The sequence below is a fragment of the Patiria miniata genome, unplaced genomic scaffold (genome assembly GCF_015706575.1).
Source record: "Patiria miniata isolate m_02_andy unplaced genomic scaffold, ASM1570657v1 HiC_scaffold_5, whole genome shotgun sequence".
Classification (NCBI taxonomy): domain Eukaryota; kingdom Metazoa; phylum Echinodermata; class Asteroidea; order Valvatida; family Asterinidae; genus Patiria; species Patiria miniata.
In genome coordinates this window covers 3542088-3551520 of record NW_024037072.1, presented here as the reverse complement: position 1 = coordinate 3551520, position 9433 = coordinate 3542088, and positions in this window count along the sequence as shown.

Here is a 9433-nt window from a genome sequence, read left to right as displayed (position 1 = left end):
GTGGTGGGCCGGGGAATCCGAGACCCAGGAAGAGTACTATATGGGAGTCGGTAACCAATCGCGACCCCTGAATGCTTGGTCAACACCACATAACCTTTTTGCTTTTATTTATCCCCTTATTTTTCTCTTGTCGAGTAGAACAAAAGCACGAATAAATTGAAAACTGAGCTAAGATTACCAAATTTTGTCCACTTTTAAAAAAGTCTATACTGGGCATCTCAAATGGAATTATTAAATGGTACTGTTTTCTATGAATAAAGGTATTTTTTCTATACGTGGCTCTCATTTTATTATTTTATGGGGACTTACTTCCTATGTTTATTTCTGTCTTAGTGTCAATTGTAATTGATATTCATTTTCTTCGTAAGATGTAATATTCACTTTGTGTATGTACTTATCTTCTAATATTCATTTCAAAATCAATTGGGGGGAAGTATTTTTTTTTAATGACTAACTAGTTCTTAATGTCCTGTAATTTGTATTGTTTCAATATTTTAATTCAGGGCCCCCAGAGAGAACAGTTCTTAGATAAACGTGGCTAACCTAGTAAAATAAAACGATCAATAAAATAAATAAATGAAAGACTTTATAGGGTAGAGTAAAAACGAAAAGTTTTTCTTCAACAATAAACTAACATAATATGTAACTTTTTGTAACAGCTATACCAACATTTCCCACTGGGGACGAAGATGATTGAGTAAGAAATAAGGCCAAAAAAGTCTCCGGTTTCTGGTATGGAGCTTGCACCAAAAGTGTTGCAGCGACGCGGTTTTTTCCCTACTTTTTCCTTCAAAAGGTTGCAGATGACGCTTGATCCCCTTAAAACTCTCAAAATTATCCTTCAGAAAGCAGTAAGGCCATAAGGCTCGAGAAGTCTGGACGCACTTATACGATCTCAACCGACACGAACTTTCTTCGAGAAATTTGGATAGTCAAGACAAAATCAGGGAAAACGGTAACGTCGGACCATACAGCGACATCGACATCGTGCGTTAGCAGCGCTGTCTGACTGGTCATTAGTCTGCTCACTTACGTATTGAGCTAAGTAAAAAGCGTTTAAATGCAGCCGGTTCCAGATACACGACCATCGCTCCGTGAGTCTGGCTTCCGGACGCAAAATTACAAAATAACAACACCGTCTGCAAAATGGTGCCCGACTAAATTTAGTGAAAAATAATTATGTGGGAGCCCACCATTGATCTCCATATACACAGACTGGATAGGACATCGCGCCGTGTTTGTGCACGAATGCGCGGCCGAACAATGGCGGCGCGTTTACTGTCAGACGGGTAAACGCGCATTGTGCTTTCGGTAATCCTTACTTTTAGGACACCTCTATTTTGTATGAGTTCTGTTCAAGACTTTTGTAGATGACTGTTCAGTACCAAAGTGACTTTTGCAGGCTAAAGAAGTCTTTTTTCTTCAGACAAACTCATATGTTAGTTATAATTTGGAAAGCACTTTCGAAGAAAATGTGACTTTCCTACCTTTTTTTGCAGTTCACCATCTTGCTTTTTAAATTCATTTTCTGTTTTTTATCGTCGTCTTTAACCCCTCATAAATCAAAACCCTGCCCTCTTTCTACAAAATCAAACCTGCTGATATTCAAGAGGTGTCATTGCCAAATGTTCAAATGTGTCAATAAATATCAGAATGTCACTTTTGAGTGTCATTTAGTCAGCTGTTTTGGTGAGTCTTTCAACCTTATATAGGAAAGGGGTCCTAAAAGTAAGGATTACCGTGCTTTCACTTTGTTTACTTTGGAAAATGGATTGTTTAGTGTAATTTTTCTTACAGGAGGGAGTTCAAGCGCTCCTCCAAAACAATCTTTAAAAAAACCCTGAACGATGAAGAGTTACCCTCCAAACAGCTTTTCCACACTTTCTTGATATACACTTTCTTATTATGCATTTTCAAAATTCAAGAACCCCCCATTTCCTTTTCCCTTATTTTTTTTTAAAATCCCTTCTCCTCTCAAAAATGATTGTAAGTAAATTGCCATTTCATTTTTGGCACATTGGTCATTAGAGCACACTGAATTACTCCATCAATGAAATGAATAATTGTATTAATAATATGCCGAAATGACATCATATTTTTTTAACTGAACACTCACACGAGAAATTGTATGGAGATTCATTCAAATGATTGATATATTTATTAAAAACCCTGAACATAAACCAATTACAATCTAAAAGGTAAAAAAAACCTTAATTTTACAAAGTAATCAGTAAAAATTTCTTCCCGTCCCTAGATTGATCAGGGAATGACATCGTTTACCTCTTTGTGATAGTTTGTGAAAGGAGATGAATCACAAACCAAAATAGTACTATATAATTTTGTCAAAGAATAAATTCAAGCTACGCACGGTCTTGCAATTAAATGTTTAGCTATACTTCTGAAAATAAATATAATTACTTGTAAGTGTAATGGGAATCGTTTTTGTGAGCGAATATGACGGTGTTTATGGCTATAGCTAGTAATCTTATATAACGACGTACACAACATAATTTCAAACCGTTAAAGTGCTCATTGCTTTCTTCACCATACAAACTGTCAATAATGTGACAGTCATCTTGGGAGCTTATAAAAATACTTGCATTGAACTCCACAACTTCTTTCCAAAACCAAAATCAATCAATGTTAACAGTTCCACATCGTAAAAATTGATTAAGTCAAACGCGCAGATGCATATCACATCGCATGTTCCATTCAGTGGATGATACAGTCGATTCCATCCCTCCGTGAAGTTCTCCATTTTCGTCCGGCTCGGTCCTGCAGCTGGTGGTTTTTGCTATATGGCTTTGCTGAAGTTCTTTGTTTGATATGAAGGTCAATCGGCCAGTTGTGCAGTAAGTTAGCATAAACCATCTCCTCGGTTTCTCTTTATAAAGAAAAGAATAGAAACATTCCGGTAGGCGTTAAGCCAAGGCAGACATAATTCAATCAGATTTTGCATATAAAAGTTATTCGAATAAACTATCTTAAACAAGTCAACTTTTGTTCATTGCCATTGCCGGGTCAATCATGCACGTTTAGGCCTAGGTATGTCTTTTAAAGAAAAATAATGCCGACCACTGAGCATGACAGGCCTAAATCGCATGGAATTTGAACAGAATATCTCGCTAGCTACCACACAGGCCCGTCCCCTCAAACTCAGAGCGACATAATTTGCTTTGTCATTCCCATTTTCATATTTCTCCATGCCATGTTGTATAGGCCTCGTTAAAAAAACAACTTACTTGCGAATAATTGTCCTATTCTTCAACGCTCCTTACTTCCCGACTCCAGCAATCTAATGCTGAGCACACCTTGACTATACTCCTCGTCGATTTTGATCAATTTAGATCTCTGTTTCTTTTATTCTTCCAAAAATGACAAAGAAAGCGAAGAAAACCCAACTTCATTTCTTAATCCTCCATTCGAAAGTGTACACAATTCGAAATGCGAATTTGTGTTCTTTACCCTTTTCAAAATACGCGCGCGCGGACGCACGTTCGTACGCGATGTCCTATCCAGTCTGTGTATATGGAGATCAATGGAGCCCACTGAGGCCACATGACATAAAGCTTATACTCGATCGTAACCGATCTAAAACACGTTAAAATTATGCAGCAGCAGGATTCCAGTCAAACTAGTGATTTGGGCGGTTTTGAGACTTCACCTTAAATTGAAAAAAAAAAGTTTTAATTTTGCCGACGCACATGGCTATGGCGACGCGCGCACATACCAGAAACACATACCGGAGATTTTTTGGCTTAAAAATAAAGTAAGTAATACCAACATTTCAGCGTAAACAGAAAATTCAAACACATTTATCATTTCTGCCTTCACGGGTCCCCATTTTCTACTCGGTTGGAAGAAACCAAATATTGTAAAGTGTCTTGCCCAAGGACAAATAAATATAGCACGGCTGTTTGTCACATCGTATACGGTACATTTGCCGTATTTCGTCCCGAAATGTATTGGTCAGTTTCCAATACCTTATGTTATTCAATCCATTAAATTTATTTCTAGGAATTTCGATGTTATCACACTACTCGGCAAAATATTCATTTTATCCATCCTTCCATCTTTTGCTTCAAAACCTATTAACTACGAGGGAACTAAGTTATTGTATTCTCCACTGATTCCTGAAGAAGTTCTACATGTTTACAAATCTATTTTGCTGAATGTTTACCTCGATATATGAAACTACTGTTATTTATTCCTAACATTTCTATGTTGGCAATTATTATTATGTATCCTTGTTTATCTTTGCATGTAAACCTTTTTCTCCGAGTACAGCATTTTGCTTTATTGCCACTTGGTGTCTGAACCGTGTTATAGGGCCCATGCATGCATACAAGCTGTGTTTCTTTACCTCTAGGCCCCTATATAGTTTTCACTCCTCTGTTGTCAACTTGTCATGTTCATCTATACATTATGTATGTAACACACTGATTTGTGAACACTGGAAATAAATGAACTGAACTACCTTCTAACGAAACGTTTGAACAGGTAAGTTCCTGTTTTAGTGACACTGACACATGTGCCTGTATATTTACATAGTCGAGGGACGGCCTTTTCCTTGCATATATTTTGTCTTAAAACTGCGGGGACAGGTTTTGGCCTCGTGCGAGCGACTCTTGAGCTTTGTTTCCGAACACGATTGTTCATCAGTTTCTTTGCAGAGGATCAAATCATTGGTGTCTCCGCGGATGAGTTGCTTTCAAGATACGGTCTTTGTTTCACGCCGGGTGCAGCGCACTCTTCGTATAGAGCGCTCCATTACGTAACGTTTTCGTTCAAAACGGAGACGTGTTGCAATGTGAATGGAAGCCTTCGTCCGTTCAACTTCTCCGCTTTTGTTCCAATATTACGATACAAGAGCGAATGCGGCATATACTACCACATGCTTGGACAGTGTAGGCCTGTTACATAGAAAGAAAGACATAATGTACATGTACATTGAAACTCGGTGTCTGCATGTCGCTCCAAAGACCCAAGACATGATGACGTCACGCTTTGTTTACACATGTGCGCGTTGATATGAGAGCCAGGGTTGAATCGGGTGTACGATATGAATCTGATCAGATTAATACTACAGTACAAAATTAAAGCAATTCCAATGTGTGATTTACGCTCCCTATTATATGCTGTTATTTTTGGGCGTCTTAAAAACACACAATGCAAGTTAGATGGGAGCAGCTAAAAAAAACCCCGCAATTTACGATACAGTCATATTTGGACGTGTTTGGACAATGTTTTTCTCCTTTTTTATTTAAATGTACCCAATTATCTTCTAGTTATTTGTTTATATCACTGTTTTTCTTTGGAATACTGCTCAATCACCCCCTCCCCCCAAAAAACCTGTATACATGTATTATTATTTTGGGGGAGAGGGTCCCAAATAAGTTTTTTTTTAAATTTCAGGTTGCGTTTGCGCATGAATTGGTTTGCAGTCCAATAATATCGATCATGGTAGGGTGTTGGTAACCATCCTATCATGTCTTATCATATGCAAAGTGAAGAACTTGTACTTGTAGAAAATTAGCGATTTCACATTAAAATGTTTTGTTGTTTGGGGGTATGAGCAAAAGCCGAAAATAAATCAAGTGTTAAAGATGTGTCCCCATGCCATTTTCGAGTTTCACTTCGAAAATTGATTGTCCAATCGCTTTTTTCCCCTAGAATCCAACGACGTTTAGAAACTGAATTATTTATTCGAAAAAAAAAACGATTTACTGGCTGTCAGTGTGGGTTCAATTGTGTGCAAAATGAAACTCCTTTTTGAGAGGGTTGCAGGCTCCCGAAATTAATAGAAAAAAAGTAAATTTTCTCTTTAAAACAAAAGATGCAAATCGCAAAACTAGTTAGCCTAGAAGAAAAAAGGTATGTAAACAGCACGTGGTGTCATCTGCAATGTCGTTTTCCCCATAAACCGTGCAAACTCGCGGGGTTGCCTGCGGAATACGAAAGGTCTTCAAAGTGTCTGTCCAAGGAAATTTCGAAAGCCGCTCCGACGGGCCGGGCGGCGGCGCGGGCGGCGGGCGGCGGGCGGCGTGCGGCTGGCGGCGGGCCGGTTTGGTGTAAGACTGCACGGAGAGGTTTTGGTTTCGCGCGAGGGATTCGAAGAGTTGTTTCAAAAGGATCAAACCATAAATATAGAAAAGTAAGTTTTTCACCATTGAAAAGTAAGCTACATGTAGTACTTTCTTTTTCTTTTGCAGTTCGACGGCCCACTATTCACAATTCGCTCTCCCACCGTTACGTAACTTTTTTTGTGAACGCGAAGTCGCTAGTTCAACTTCTCCGTTTTTGTCTCAATTTCGCGATACAAAGTGCGAATAGAGCGCACACCGCTTTACCCGATTTACATTATATGTAACACGTTATTCGGGTCTGTTGCATTAAAGGCGAGATACGGCATTGAAACTTGAACAGAAGCACCCCAGCAAGTACACTTTTTCAAAGCCCCTTCTTGATTATCGGACCACTTACAGTTGGAATTTTACTTACTGAGAAACAAAAATCGGTTAAAACATTGGCTCCGTCATGATGCCACAGGTTAATAGGGATATACATACACAATGGCTTTTCTTTTTTAAAGAGACGTTACATCTGGGCAATTGAGGGCACTATTTAAGTTTAACGGTCAACCCTACGCAGGTTTGGTTTGGGGGTTAAACATACGAAAAGTAGTTCGCGCATAATAAGCCGTTTCGGTGACGTGGGTCGCCGAAAGAGCTGCTGTTTAGGTGTTTTCATATGTAAAGATACATGGAGGGGTTCATTGTTGTTGTAATTAGACAGGATTGTATATGATTACATAATAATTGTACAGTGCGCAATGACGATCAGAATTTGTGTTATTGCTGTTAGTTGATGGAGGGCGCTATTCAAGTTTAACGGTCAAGCCTACGCGCAGTTGCTTGGGGAGTTAAATGCACGAAAAGTAGTTCGCGCATAATTGTGCTGTTTTTGTTAACGTAGTTTGCGCAAACAGCTTTTGTTAATCGCGTGTGTTTCAAATTAAGATTAATTTAGGAACTGCGGCATTTCTTTGATTCTCATTAAACTGAGTAAAAAGGACCTAATTTTAGGCTCCCAACCAGAAAAAAATACAACCTCTAGAAATCTAGGACCCTCACCGTAAAGTAACAAATGTGAAAAATAATACACAAATTAGATTCAGGCAATCAGATTGTGTGATATTTGAAGTTATTGAAAATTAATATCGATGTACAGTTGCGTTCCTGAAACAAAGTCCACCCGAATATCGCAGCTTTAAAACACGAATCAGTGACTTCGACCGCATAATGCGAGTTGATAAACTCAAGATTTACGCATTTGGAACTTGCTGAATTTTCTTTTACTCTTACTCTTTACTTTTACATGGAAACAAATTGGTGAAAAACACTGGGTCTGTTAAGATGCCACTGGTGAATATATAAGGACATACATACGCAACGGCGGATGGGGATGCCCCCCCCCCCAAAAAAAAAAAAATCGCCAAACACATTTTGTTTTTTTATAGCGACGTCGCAAAAAAGGCAGCGAAATGCGTACAGCAAATATCGCTACCATGTACGTCAGTACCATTGCCATGAAGAGTCCTCCCCCTTGCTCTTCATATCGAATTTGGGGCGGAACATTTTGGACCCACTTTTTTCGGGGAACAAGACAGCCCACTTAAAAAAAACCCACTTTGTATCCTGCAATTCGGCGTAACAATGAATGCGCTAAAACATTACGTAACAGACTTTCTCTGTCAATAGTGTAACGCCCGATATTGAAAGAGAATATAAGGGGCGTTCGAATTCCTTGGTACTTTAGCAATTGGAAATAATTCTATTACCGAGTACATTGATCAATGACGATTATTTGTGGCGATACTCTCAGTCAATTGAGGGCACTATTTAAGTTTAATGGACAACCCTACGCAGATTTGGTTATGGGTTAACCGTACGAAAAGTAGTTCGTGTAATAGCCATTTCGGCGACGTAGTTCGCCGAAACAGCTCCTGATAAATTACGTGTATCCATATTAGGATTAAAGATAGATAAAGGGGTTCTTTGCTGTTGTAATTACAAAGAATTGTATATGATTACATAATAATTGTACACTGTGCAATGGCGATCAGTTGTTAGTTGCCATTTATCAGTTTTCGAGCTAGGGTGGGCAGGGTCATTTGGCTCCACCCTTAAAATTAACAGCAATATGATTTACTTCTCTTTTTCTTTCCTTTTTCCCTTTTTCCCTTTTTCTCTCTTGTTTTGTTTGATTTTTCCGCTTTCCAGACCCCCTCTTGGCGATGCTCATAACAGTATGCAATGATGATTATGATTACTTTTAGTTGTCTGAGGGCGCTATTCAAGTTTAACAGTCAAGCCTACGCGCAGTTTGTTAGGGAGCTTAAAGTACGAAAAGTAGTTCGCACATAATTTGCTGTTTTGGCAACGCAGTTCGCGAAAACAGTTTTGTTAATTGCGTGTGTTGCCTATTATAACATGAAGGATTAAAATGGGAACCGCTGCGTTTCTTTGATTGTCATTTCTAACTGGCCCTAATTTTAGGCTCCCAACCAGGAAAAAAACTTTAACCGTTTTGTAACAAATGGGGAAAAATATATATTAGATTCAGGCAGTCGGGATATTTGAAGTTATTAAAAATTAATAAGGGAATAACAGTGTGAGGAGCCGGTCTTCACTGCGTGATAATGACCGGGTTTGGGGGTTACCGCTGTTCCCACACCCGGTCATTATCACGCAGTGAAGACCGGATCCTCACACTGTTATTCCCATTAATAAATACCTTTTTAACGAAATAAACAGTGAAAATGCTCCAATTTTGTGACTTTCTTTCGGCGATATTTCCACACTTTTTTGTGTTCATGTTCATGGGCCATATTTTAGCTTAACAACTATAACGACGTAAACTCAACAGAAACTGCTGCCGTAGCGAAATAAATTACAACAATGTTTTCGTATCTTTACCTGATAGAGGAAGCTGAAATCTCGTTTACACATTCCTTGTGTCCGGAATTACAAAGATGCTTGGTTTAGGAAAAGTAAATATGTCGGTGGGTGAAGTGTTCAAAGAAAATAAATCGTAGATCTACGCTTTCGTCGTAAAAATCCTCAGTATATACTGCACTGCTGTACGATGTCGTTTCAAAACTTCCTTACGCGCGCGCGCGCACGCATCCCTAGCCCTAGCAACTGTGTTGCGTACGCGCGCGTCAGTCTCACGCGATGGGGGTTGAGCGCATGTGCAGTGCTCTATTGTTACAAGCTACCGCAGGACTGTTACTATATTTTGACCAATCATTGGCTTGCATGGGGCTGAACGGGGCTGGATCAATGCTGGTTCAGGGGCCATTTATTCGCTTGATCTTTGAAGCCGGTGGCACATGAAAGTTCGACTCCTATGAAAATCGGACCCCTATTTC